Source organism: Passer domesticus, chromosome 8 (assembly GCF_036417665.1).
Source record: "Passer domesticus isolate bPasDom1 chromosome 8, bPasDom1.hap1, whole genome shotgun sequence".
NCBI classification, from domain to species: Eukaryota; Metazoa; Chordata; class Aves; order Passeriformes; family Passeridae; genus Passer; species Passer domesticus.
In genome coordinates, this window is record NC_087481.1 from 34552830 (window position 1) to 34566305 (window position 13476).

At 38.6% G+C, this 13476-nt stretch overlaps 1 long non-coding RNA gene across 4 annotated transcripts in view; it reads right to left on the reverse strand.

Moving 5' to 3' along the window:
- Positions 1-2146: 2146 nt before the first annotated feature.
- The window catches only part of LOC135306424 (uncharacterized), a 137143-nt gene continuing 125813 nt past the window's right edge, over positions 2147-13476 (reverse strand). Inside the window, exons 4-8 of one of the 4 annotated variants that reach the window (XR_010367232.1) lie at positions 8996-9150; positions 5107-5587; positions 2963-3053; positions 2496-2585; positions 2147-2210 (exon numbers count right to left, since the gene is read on the reverse strand). This is a non-coding gene — a long non-coding RNA (uncharacterized LOC135306424). The other 3 variants (XR_010367236.1, XR_010367234.1, XR_010367233.1) reach the window with 3 other exon arrangements.

A 13476-nucleotide genomic window follows, 5' to 3' on the forward strand; every position in this document is an offset into this window, starting at 1 on the left:
GTATTAAATACATCACAACATGAAGCTGAAAATATGACTACTGGATAATTTTAACTTACTATAGGCCTAGTATGTGACTTTAGCCTGTTCATTTTTCAAATTCCCTTCCTTAACACTGGAAATAAATACCATTAATCAATCCTCAGTGTGATGATAAAAACTAAGAGGGCTACATAAATATAAATATCCTACATGTACAAGAATTCTTTGTAACTGTTAACCAGAATTGAAAGACTTAATAAAAAATTCTCAAGACTACAAAAAACACAGTTCAAACTGTAACTAAAATTGTAGCTTTTCAGAGATTCTAATCATTAATGACTGTGGGGGTCATCTGTGCACAGCAAGCTCTGAGGGGCTTCTTCACCTCACTAATGATATGGGTCAGCACCTCCTCAAACCATGCCTCCAGCTGCAGCAGTGTCCTGCTGTGGCAAAACAGCTCTTTGGGACATAACTCTTGGAACACAATAAACCAAGTCTCATACAGAGAAGCAGCATAATCTTCCCATGACTCAGCCCTGACTCACCAGGAGCCTTTTCCACATTTAAGGAAAACCATGTCATTCAAGCCATCTTTAGCACAGATGACCTTTTAAGCAAGATTGCTCAAAATATTTTGCAACTATTAAGAAAAGCAAGCACTGAAAGTTTGCCTTTCATAGATGTCCCAGCCCAGCCTTACTTGCAGGTAAGCACCCTAACCACAGACTGGGGATCAGATCCTGAGAGCTGGACAACACAGTATTTAAGTGAAACTAAATAGAGTCAGATTTGTGTTCTTGGTACTGACAGCAACCAGGTAGCATTTGTGTAAAAGGAAGAAGGCAAATTTAGAGCTGAGTAAGCGTTTTTCCAACAAGTATTGCCCACCCAGCTGATACTTTGAATCAGCACAGACTTCCTTGCTTGCCTTCCAATTGCAGGGAGCAAGAGTCTCCTGGTGGTGTGGGAGTGCACGGCAGTGCAGCCTCGGGTGGCCTGGCACAGGTCCCCTGCACCCCAACAGGCTCCATTCCCTGCAGCTCTGCAAAACACAGGCTCCACTGCAATGGTCATCCACCCTTGCCAAGGAAATCTCTTTTCTTTCTCCAGCTCATTCAGTCCTAGGTGATTACAGCTGGCCTCAAATGCTTTTTGGTTTGCTTATGGTTTTTTGGTTTGTTCCTCTTATCCTCATTTTGAACATTGCAAACTGCCTTTGATTGAAGTGTTAAGGAAGGGAGCCTCATTGCATCCTGAACTAGGCTTTCATATTCATATTTAGAAGCAATAAAAAAAAAAAGAAATTGTTGTTTTCTACAAAGCAGTTGCCATCAGCAAAGCCTATTATCTGAGCTGCCTCAAAGCACAAAGGAATGACAGCTCAGTGCTAGCATTTAAGATTCAGAGTTTCAGTCTATTTTAATATATTCTATGATGAGTCAGAGCCCTCTCCAAAAATATGAAAAAGCATTTTTTCTTTTCTTAAAATAGTTGTGCTACTTCACCTGATAAATACTTAACACCCATAAATATGGGCCACTGATATGCCTGCTTCCTTCAGTTTTACTTATACAGCAGAGAATGCAAAAATGTGTTAAGAGAAAAAATTTAATGATGATGCTCAGATGTAAATATACCAGAATTATTAAAGTGTCTGAGTTTACAGTTCACCTGCAGACTGTGGCTAGTCAGATTTTTTTGTTTGTTCAAGCACAATGTCTTAATAAACCAAATTGCTGAGATTTCACAAAATTCAAGTATCCCAGGAAGATACAAGCACACAATAATTCTCATCATCTCTCAGTTACCCATAGATTTGCCAACAGAGGGAGTCCTCTTACTGTCTACCAAAGCTTTGTTGGAGTGACGGTGTCCCTGCTGAGCAGCTATCATCGCACTAATAGCAAGGATGAAAAAGGTTTGCAAAACAGAGTCACCTCAGGGTATTTAGCAAATCAAAACACGGGGTAATATCAGACATCCAATCACTAGAAGTGCACTGGAGGATTCAAGTGGTCGTTTGTGTTATTACAGCAATTATATCTATGGGCAGAGCTATGAAATATCTATGAAAGTAATTACTCTTAAATACATTGAGAAGAATTATGCCAGATAAACATATAGTTCCCTTATGTCTGCAAATCAATGCTTAACTGTAAAACTCCTTTGAGTTTTCCTGTTGTTAGAGTCACAGCTCGTCAAACAGCAGCTATTCAGGTTGTTGTCTGATGGAAAAAAAATAATTAAAAAGAAACCAAACCAAAACAAACCCCCTCCCACCCCCCCAAAAAAAGAAACCAAACCAACACCAAGACTTCCTTCTACATTATGATTTCCTTAAAGGATCATGTAATTTTATTCCCAACCATACTAATTTGTGTACAGTAAGACCTTCAGAACATCTGTTGCCTTTTCATCACAGAATAAACCAAACTTTCTTGTGTACTATGAAAATATTAATATAGTATTTTATAGTCACTGTTTGGATCATTGTGGTTTCTGCTGCTTACCCCTTACTTGAAGTGGCCAGTTCCCTTATGACTTGATGAAAGGATTTCAACAGCTGATGTGATAATGACATGAATCATGGTCCAGATTGGCTTGGACACAGCATTTCAGTGCATTTAAGGGAAAATTTAAAAAAAGAGGAAACGGCATTATACTTATTACATCAAAGTAAACACTTTGCAACTACAGTGTATTGCCAGGGCTAACAGTTTTGTGAAATATTAAGTAACCAAACCAAGAACTGAGCAGCAATCAGGTATGGTGATTTCCTAGCAGTAGCATAAGGACAAAAATATGAGGCTATGATCACATCCGTGTGACAGTAGCTCCTTCCTTCTCACAGAAATTGCCATTTTTAGGGTAGTCAAGACTGAAGTGCTCATGGAGCAACTCCTAAACCCCGGGGTTTTCTCAGCTTGGTACATCCCAGTGAATATTTTAGAAAATAAAAGTACACAACCAGTATTACCTGCATCTGTTCCATCCCCTTTTGTCCTTTTACTGGGACCTGGATTTACAGGGAGATTCCAGCAGCAGTCCTGACCTCAACCAATTACCTTCTAAAACAAGTTCAGGATCAGTAAACCAGTGCCAAGAAAACTCAGAACTACAACTAAATTGAGCCTAATTATTGATGGGAGTAAAATTGAGATTTTTTTACTTCTTCATTTTCAGATGAGTCAAGTTCTTTGTTTTCTACTTCTTTTAACACTGCAAACAGATCAGCTTTGCAAGTTTTGGACGTCTGGCCATTTTAGATAAACATTCCAACCTTTTAAGTGTTTACAGACTAAACTGTAGAGCTAAATGTTTATGTTGCACTGAATAACTTCAGCTTTGTATTTAACAGAAAGACTGCTAAAGTAATATTGTTTCAATCAGTAGGTGAAGACACATGCTACTGAAATAACCAAAATTTTAAAGGAAGATATTAATACTAGTCTGTCCATAAATATTTAATGCATCTCTATGTAGTAGGCTTTATAGTTGGAATATATAAAACTGCCACAGTTTACAGGGTTTTTAATTTTAAACCTATCCGCAGACCCTTCAAAAACAATTATTATAGCCTTTAGCTTCTAAAGCTAGAGTGTAGCTTTTTGGGTTTCAAATTGTATGTTCCTCCCCTAATTCTAGTTTAATATTAAATAAATCCTTGGCCATGTATTTCAAGGGGCATGGCCTAAGATATTGCTTGGAACAGGGTGTGGATCCTATTATTGTACCTGTGCAGGGCAAGAGTTTACCCTAACACATGTAAAACTACATAGAACAGAGAACTGCTCTGGTCCAGAATAGAGAATTTCTGGACCAAAATATCTGTTCTCAATTAAATCTTAGTTTTAAATATCAATCTAGCTGCTGCTGCTAAGATTAATTTGAATCATGTCTCTCTCTCCTTGGTATTTACATTTTTCTTACTCTTTGGGGACAGCAACAATATCTAATACTGTGTAAATCTGAAAGTATATAATTCACTCCAAATACCACTTTGCTTCCAAAATGAAAACAAGCTGGGGTACAATATTGCTCCTAAGAAGAAGGAAAAAAAGATTAAGAGAGTTGCAGTGGCATCAGCTTGCAGGCTGTGTTTTTCATTGCTCAGCTGCTCATGTAGAGACTTTCCATGTTAAAACAACACAATGATGAGGATATTTCTTAACTTCTGTGGTTAACTTGTACGTTTCCATTTGACTGTGAGTTTCAGCTGGATGTGTTTTCCACAAGGTCAGAAGAGTTTGCCCTGGATCGGCTCCTCTGGGGATCATACCATTACACATTTCCTGTTTTGCACACGACAACACAGTAAGCTTTTTCAGACACAAGCTGTATGTGTAAGCCTTCTGAGCAGAGTTACTACTGTACTACTGCAAGAGTAGGACAGTACAAAGGAAAAAACTTGATTGAAACTTTTCCCATCTTTCTATTGAATCCTTCAGAACCTCAATTCAAGCCCACTGCTCAAACAAGTTGAATTCAAAGAGCAACCACTTCAGGGTTTAACCTGGGTTTTCAAATCTCTGAGCATTTATGTGTTGTCTTTTGTCCATGGCTTAGGCAAGTCAGTTTTCACTGTGTCAGAGTAGTTGCATTAGCTCTTCTCAAGTCTGGTAAGGTGAAGTTACCTGAGACTCAGAACAGATACACCCTATCTAATGAACCCAGAGGTAATCAGGCAGCAGTTGCTGAACCAGTTGATAAAAATTGGCATCACTATCCCTTTTTTCACAAACTGCTTCAATTATGCTTAAAACAGCTCCTTACCCTGAATTTTCTGAAAATTCCAAGTTATTTAGAAGTTGAACCATGTCAAGTGATTTACAGTACCTATTTAGTGTTTTCAAAGGAATTACTATCTGCAAGAGTTTTCTGTTAATAGGTTGTATTGTAAAAGGATCTTTTTAAAAGACACAGCAACAGCAAAAGCATGGAAATCACAAAGGGAAGTGTCAAGGAAATGACTATCAAGAAACACAGTTTCGGGGTTTTCTTAACCAGTTTTAGTGGAGATGCAATACGGACACCCATGTCAAAGTCCTGGTGATGACCTACAAAACTGTGTGCTGTAATTTTAAGATAGTTTATATCAGCTAAGTATCACTGAAATTATACCTGAAGATTTGACGTAGATCTCACCTTCTCTAGACTGCTGTGAACACAGTTCAAACCAGAACATTGCATCCCTCATGCACATTTCCATTGCTGTCTGGCCACGGAGCATCTTTGGAGCATCTCAAAGAAAAGAAAGAAATAGTCTGAAATGATCGGGTTTGTCCTGACATGATCTTGAAATAATGTCATTCTCCATACAGGAAAAAAATAAAAAGGAGGACTTGTGACTAATTTATAGAATCTGATAGTCCTCAAAATTGTTATTCACTGTTATGCATAGTTCACAAAACTTTCCTGTGAGAAAATACTTGCAGTATGTGAGACAGAACAGCAGGAGGGGATCAAGTCAGCCTTCAAGTTTGGGAGCTTCAGGCAGCAGGGAATCCCAGGCACACCAGGACTGAGATGGAGGCTGCTGTGTCCTCCCTCTACTCTGGTGATTTCTGCATTATTATCACCCCAAAGGAAGCCTTGCCTGCTCCTGCAATCAGGAATGGAAAGCATTGACAAAGATGAGCCAGAAAGAGTGCATTGTACTGCAAGATATTGGTATCTAAACTTAACACTTGGGAAAACAATTTAAAGTAAGAATTTAAGAGAATACATAGAAGCATCATCATTCCTTTCTGCTATTTCCAAGGATCCTGGCAACATAGCATTTCCTCAGTCAGCCAGCAGCCTATTCCATCTACAAAGGTGGACCATCTCACATCACACACAGTGAAAAACAGGTATGGAGAACAATCTGGTGCCTGCTTGAGTCCCCCGTGAGATCTGTGGAGGCAGATCCATAAACAGTGTTCAGGGGCTGCTTGCATGAAATTCAGTACAGGACTGGAGCTAAATTCTCTGTTCTGTCAGCTGTTGGTAGCGTGCAAGACCCCAGCTAGTGAGCTCAGATCAAGCCTCAACAGGCACATGCTCACCTCTTAAAATAGTACAGTCTGGCAATAGATTGCAAAAAGGCAAAAATACTTATGCTATAAAACCTAATTACCATTGCAGCCCGTGTCACAGCCTGCCATTGCACACCATGCATAGTAAAGGAAGGGTTTTATCCAGGACTCTGACAGCCCAGCATGGTGGCTTTCCACCCCTGGAGTACCCTGAAAAAGTCTATCAAAGGAGAGATTGTTATCTATTTTCCTATTTGAAGGAGTGAGATTACAGATGCTAAAAATGGGGAGCACATAGCATTGATTCATCTAGTGGTATTCATACCTAAACAAATCTGATCTCAACTGTGCATTTATGCCAAATTACTCTCTATATGAAAAAAATATTCCACTGCCTTCATTTTTGCAGTCTCATAGTGTTTACCATCAACAGAGTAGAGGAATTTCCCTTTCCTGACTACAACCTGAGAGTCTCCATTTTGCCACTGTTTAATAATTCACTTCACTCTCCAATGTTTGAGTTCACCAAGTATTTGCTGGCATTTACCTTGAACTCTCTGTAGGGGGACTTCAGTTCTTTGAGGGTTTGAAGAAAACTACATTCTCTATTCATGCCTCTACTAATGTACTATATGAAGTGCTAGCTCTGCACATATTTTGTAGTCTGTCCAAGTTTTCCAAATATAATAACTCTGTCCTGACTATCAATGAAATGACCAGTTTTGATCCCTACCTTCTGCACCTACAATCCCAAGCTTGTATTTCCTTGCCAGAACATTGAATAATTTATTTCTTACTCAGGGGTTGCATTTCCACAGTTATTTCTCAGCCCATTCTAACATTTACAGTATCTCTAAGTCTGGTATTATATGAATATTTTACTAATAGGCTGCTCCTATTTTATTTTACAATAGGCTCATTATGTACTTTCAACGAATGTATTTAAATCAGTAGTTCATCTATGTGCATGAGAGTAAAAAAAATAAGCATTTTTTCAGCATTATCTCCCACTATGCCTTGCATATGCAATCCATTGCTTCTAACCATGAGCTCAATTCTAAATTTATTACACTCTAGGCTTTTAAAATTTGTTTGAAACTTATCAATTGAAACTCTACAGTCCTAATAGTGGAAACTTAGAGAAACAGTTTACTTACCATCTGTGTGAAATTAGACTCTCACTTCTACCTCTATGCCAGAAACAGAAGAACAGAGCAACTTCATTTTTCTAGGATTTGGGGAAAGGTGGGGGAAGGCTTTAATAATGCAGCCACTTTACCAGATACAAGTTATTAACAGGAATTACTTAGCTTCTTATATATATATATACACATCACAGTTGAGACAGCTACAACACATGGAGTATCACCATACAATATCAGGAGGCTTTAAGCATTCACCTTCACAGAGTAACACCTTACTCCATCAGAAGGCTTCAGGCATCTGCTCCTCTTGTTCTTCAACCCAGTCTTTTATCCCCTCATGCTGATGCCCTGCCCCTGTGCGCCGTCTGCTCCCTTTGGAGGTTGGTCAGTGCCCCTGGGCACTCCCTGGCTCATTGCTGTCAGTGCTGCTCACCTGCTGCTCACAGCTGTGCCCACTGGGGATGAGGCTCTGCCCCACCCCAATTAACACAAACTGTGTGCCCACACATTCATATCAGCTACTAGTGTCTAAGGAATGACATGAGCAAATCACATAAAACCTAAGCTCAATTACATGAGTGAGAGAACTTCTTCAGAATATTCCACAAAACAGTGCCTGATGTGTTTGAAGAACGTTTACATTCAAAATACACTTGGATTTCTAGCCAGGAAAGGCCCACTGAAATAGGGGAACTCTCCCCTCAAAATAACCCTTTAACAGGCTCTTGCTTGGAAACTGAATATGCAGAGGGATAAGAATAGAGTGGCAGAGAATGCCCTGCTTAGAACAAGAGAAAATAGCAGCTGCTACTATGACTGCAATGCACTTGTGCTTGCAGGACAGCTTGAAAGTTGCAAGGGACTACTAGAAAGCACTACTAACTTAAGAAAAATAAAAATAAAACCTCTAACTCAGTGCCTAATTTTGTCTGTTTAATTTTAAGTTCTGCTGAATAAACAGCTGAATGAAACAAGGACAAGCTGAAGAGAAGCACAGAAGATTTAGGTGGGATTTTGAGCAAGGTCCTAACTCTACTTCCAAAGGCAAGTGAGCTCTTACTAATCCTGCCCTTAATAAATTATCATTTAAATTGACACAACTACTGATCCTATTACTGCTTAAGTACAAAAGCCACTTTATATGTGTAATAATTCCACAAGCACTGAGATTTCCATTCAACAGGCCATCTAATGTCTGCGGTTCAAGACTAGGGCACAGCACTTCTGGCAGAAAAAAAATAAAATCCAGTCCCCAGTGTAATTGCACTAAACTGATAATGAACTGCTTAACGTGATGTGTAATGAAAGGTCGAGGGTAAGGTGAAAAAGATGAATTTCACCTCTGCTACAGTTTGATAGCAGGAAGATTCCTTTAGAACCTAGAGATACAGCAGGTTGTTGGTTGAAAAGGAAACATTGTGTGGATTTCTATGAGGCTTCTGTGAGCGGCAACAAAAGTTGTCCTTTCTGAGAAATGTACCCAGAATGAGAATATCTCCTGCTGGACAGCTTGGACAAAGAGCTGGGACTGCCAAAAGCTGTGGAAAGCTGCCAAAGGACAAGGAAGAAAATAAAGCAACAGAGAAGTGCTAACATTTTATCAAAAAAATCTTTAGGGTAGGGAAAGGCAAACTTATAAATACCAACAGTCACTGTACATGAACACCCTGAAACAGGAAAGAGCAGAAATTCCAGCTGGGGAGCACAGTAAAGATTTTGCACAGGAAATGGAGAGATCACATTACCATCAAAATGTTGATTTGCAGAGAGGGCCCAGATAGACAGTAAAACAGTTACAGTCCTATAACTCCTTTTAATACTATGAATAGTAAAAATGTAACATCTAACCTGCAAGAACCCTAATGGATCACCATCTGCAAGCAGCAGGAAATAGTCATACACTTCCCTTGCTGAAGTGGGATGCAGGCACATCAGTCTACAGACATTTTCAGGTAATGTTTCACTGATATTCACCAACATCTGAGCCTTTGTTCAATCATTTCCTGGGTTAGAATAAAATTTGTATTAATTGTTGCATAAAAACTGATAAAGATAAGCAATTAAAACTCCATGGAGGACTACAATTTTGCAGCTACTCAATTGTTATGATTATCACTTCAAAAGTAAACCAAACATTTTTTCCTCCATATCCAAGATAAGCAGAAAAACCTCAGAAAACCTCCACCAGTATATTTCCAGAAAATAAGATCAGTGACATAATGCTGGTGAAACAAGAGACAATTTAAGTCCTGTCCTCAAATAAACTGATTTTTCTTCATTCAAGCAAGCATTCTCACATACATTTCTACATGAGTTTGGGAAGGAATTTTAAAGGAATACCTTCAGAGTTGTTTCTGTTCTCATGTAGTCAGGCCTGACTTTAAGAAGAAGTTACACCTGACTGTGGAAACTGAGCTGCTGCATTACTGCCACAGAGAGATTAGATATTACTAAAATTAAGATCCTGGAGCCACATGTCATGCTTTGCAGCATAGTTGCTTCTCTCATTACAATCTTTAGCAGATACTTCTTCAGTAGTATGCAATTCAGTGCAGCAACACAAAGTATGTGCCTATGCATTTCTATATGCATATGCATTCTGTGTTCCAAACAAATGTTGCTATTACCATATATACCTGCTATTTGAGTTATTATTTTAGCATTAGCTGCACATGACTAATGGTATCCTGCTTTATTGTTTGGAAGCTGCATATAAAATAGTAAGAAAAAGTGGCACTGATTTATTTGCATGATTAGTGAAAGCAGTCCTGTCTAAGGATCTCTTGATTACCACAGGCTGTATAAATTTCAATAAAAAACATTCAGTAGCTGGCACTGAACTCTACGTGGCAGTAATGTACCAGCTCAGTCTGTACAGCCAAGGCTTAAAATAGGTAGGGGATTACATGTAGCAGGTGTAAATTAGGAAGATATTAGGACTTGACCCTGTGAAGCATGAGAAAAAGTAACAACCTGTGAAACAAATTTAAAAAATTCATAATTTACCATAATTTTAGGAAGGCATGTCTCTCCATCTCCTGCACAAATAGCAAAATTTCCCCTTCATCTTTCTGAGAACATATTCATGATTGCTAGTGTCTTAAAAATCTACTTATATTTTCGTGGTCATCCTGTCTGGCTTTGTAGAATCTTTTGGAAGAGAGCTCTACAATTTTCCACCCTAAGATACATGATATCTACACTAAAAATAGCCCCATGGCAATTCCTCTGTTGAAGATACACCTACTGGTATGTGTCATGTTGATCATAGTTCAGAATCCTCTTGGACACTCAAAGTACTGCTGATGTCCCAGGGGCTGTAACAGAATGAGTCTCACTGTGCTCTTTAAACAATCATTAATAACTTATGCCCATAATAACCCACATGAGAGTGTATCTATTTTCTGCACCTCGAGCATATCAAACTTAGTGTCCTCTGACCATGTGAGGAGAGGAAGGGGATGCAAATCAGTGAGTGAGGAGAGGGTATGAAGAACATTGAAGGGCATTGTTTGCACAGCTGTGGTGTCATGTCTTCCCCTTGCATTACATTTTTCAGTATTCCTGCCCTACATAGTTAAATACTCCACAAATATGAAACAATTTTTCTCTCATTAAGAACCAAGAGTTACAAGAACTAGGCAAAGTCCCATTTCTATGGATATCTGCTCATCTTAGGGAAATGTGAGCTAGTCTTTCACTAGGATTTTTCCTGAAAGCCACCAAGGCTTGTAGGATGTACAGCAGTAACTCAGGTGCCTCAGGAGAGACCTCCAGAGCTTCCCTATGGATGCAGTTAGCTGTGCACATTCTCACAGCAGGAATGCTTCCTGACAAGTTCTGCTTTGTAGTTTTTTCATATACATCAAATAATTGCATTCTGTATGTAAGTGGTATCAAATATTATAACAAAAGAATTCAAATGCTTGAAAAAGTGCAGCTTTAAAACTTAAGTTCTCCTTTAAGGAAGCTCTGTAGTATCTAGATGTTACTCTGACCAAAACATCTCTTCTACCAAATTCTGGAGAGTATAGGCCTCCATTTCTGCACTGCTCTATGAGCCAGCACTTTCTACTTTATTGCTTGAAAAGACATTCCTGCTTTTTTCAACAATTAAAATGGAATTTCTGGAGCAAGTAAACTGAATTAAGCATAAAAAGAATAAAAAAAAATCAGTCTCCATTATTCTATATTCAAACATTCAAATTAGTCAGTAGATTATCTGCAGTCATGCTTTTCTTTTTTGTTTTTTTGGCAGCATAATTATTGCATAGGTGAACTTTCCAAATGGAAACATACAGAACAGCAGTCAAGTTTGGAAAAGTCTAGCCCATTTTCTTCTTTCAAACAGACGTTTGTAAAAATGTCTTATTGAAGAAACAGGGAAACTGAGGCCACCTCAAAACATGAGCAAGAATCAAGCTACTAATGATACTGCTCACGAGCTAAATTGCCATGAAAACTAATATGCACCAAAGGCAGAGAGGAATGGAGTAGGTAGGGTGAGGGGGAAGCATCTTGAAAAGTGAGAACATGTTTGATAGGATCTGCCCCTAAGGGGTAGAATATCACTCCTCTGCCCTGGGAGCCTTTCACTGCTCCTTTCCAACTGCTGGCTTCAGCCTCAGCTCCAGTCCTGTTACCCACATACGCACGGCTCTGGTCAATTTATACTCCAAGAGTTACCTTGATTCAACTTCTATAAACATGTCAATGTTATAAACCTAACAACGGTTATAAACACAACAGTGTTACAAGTTAACAACTGCATGCACTGCAGTACATCATTCACCTGCCTGGAGCTCCACTCATTTCTTGCAGGTGCAGAATTCAACACTTTATTATTACCTGGCCTTAAACCAGTAACATGGAGAAGGTCTGTCCTCAGCTTTGGGAGTACATGTACAGGGAAACAGGAAAGAGAAGGAAGTCATTAAAGGATTCTGATTCTAGAGACTTAAACTTCAAGTTCTACTTTGAGGCTTTTTTGAGAAGGCAAATGATAAAAATCCCTTAATTACCTGCAGAAAAAACCCACGTTCCTGCAAGTCCAAAAAGGTACACAAAATGATATCCAAAAGCAAGTAATGCAGTTGCAGTTCTTATTAAATGGAGTTTGGAACCAGCATGATCCTTCCATGTGCTCCAGGCAATCCAGTTTCTTAGATATACAAACAAAAGCAGATGTGTTGATTTTTAGTGGCAAAGTGATTTATCTCTATATATGGTATCAGTACTAGAAAACTCTGTACAGATGACACACACATTTTAATAAGACCAGATGTAGTTTGAAGAGCAGAGTATCAGGAAGGAAACACTTCAAAAGTTTTTAAAAAATAATCTAGAATTAATTTTTTTACTTGGTAGTAAAGGGCCTCAAACAATTTAATATAGTAAAATGAAAAGGCAATATGATTATGGAACAAAAGAATCTTCAGCACCAGAATAAAGCACCATGTAATTAGAAAAACCAAAACCTATTCGCCTGGAGTGTGTCAGCAGAAAAAAACTAACCACCCAAAGTCTGATAACTATCAGCTGAGGACAATTTTAATTTGGAGAGTGATTACCCACTGGAGCTGATGCCCTTGCTGTTGCAGGGGTGTTTTTCAGATCAAGAAGATGATCAAGAAGATATTTTTAGCCAAAGATACTAGAAAGATTATACAATTCTTGGCAAAATTTACTATCTTGCTTACTAGGGTTGTTCAGAGCAAACATTTCCATAGCCTTTTCCAGCTTTAAACTCTGTGATGAGTTAGACCTTCTTCAAAACATTTTGAGGTGAAGGCTCTAATTCAGTTTTTTACACAAACTCCTGCTATCCACTAAGGTATCTTGTAACATCATCTGTATTTTTAACAAGGTTGCTACTTCACAGCAGTAGAAGAGAAGAAATATGAGCACACACAATAAAGCTGTTAAACCCAGTGCTAAAGTGCAAGCTCAAGAGAAGCCAGGCATGTCTGTGGGGGTGAGTAGACAAATAATTAGGTCTTTTTGTAAACAGTAATATAACAGGGGTTTTTCTTCCTATTCCATTCCAAGAAAAATTGAGTACATTGAATAGGAATAAATCACACATTGATAAAATACAGCAGAAAACACTCATGAGGCAACTCACTATTGAAATGTTGATCAGCAGGTTTGCTGTGCCTGCACAAAACCACGTACTGCTGCAGCCACAGAGCAAAATAAAGGAAATCACTAAGAGTATGTATTCCATCATGAAGCTTCCTAATAGGTTTAAAAGGTCTTTGCTAAGAAATTGAGGAGACAAGTAAGAGGCAACAAAGACATATATTGTTGATGGTCATCTCCTGAACACC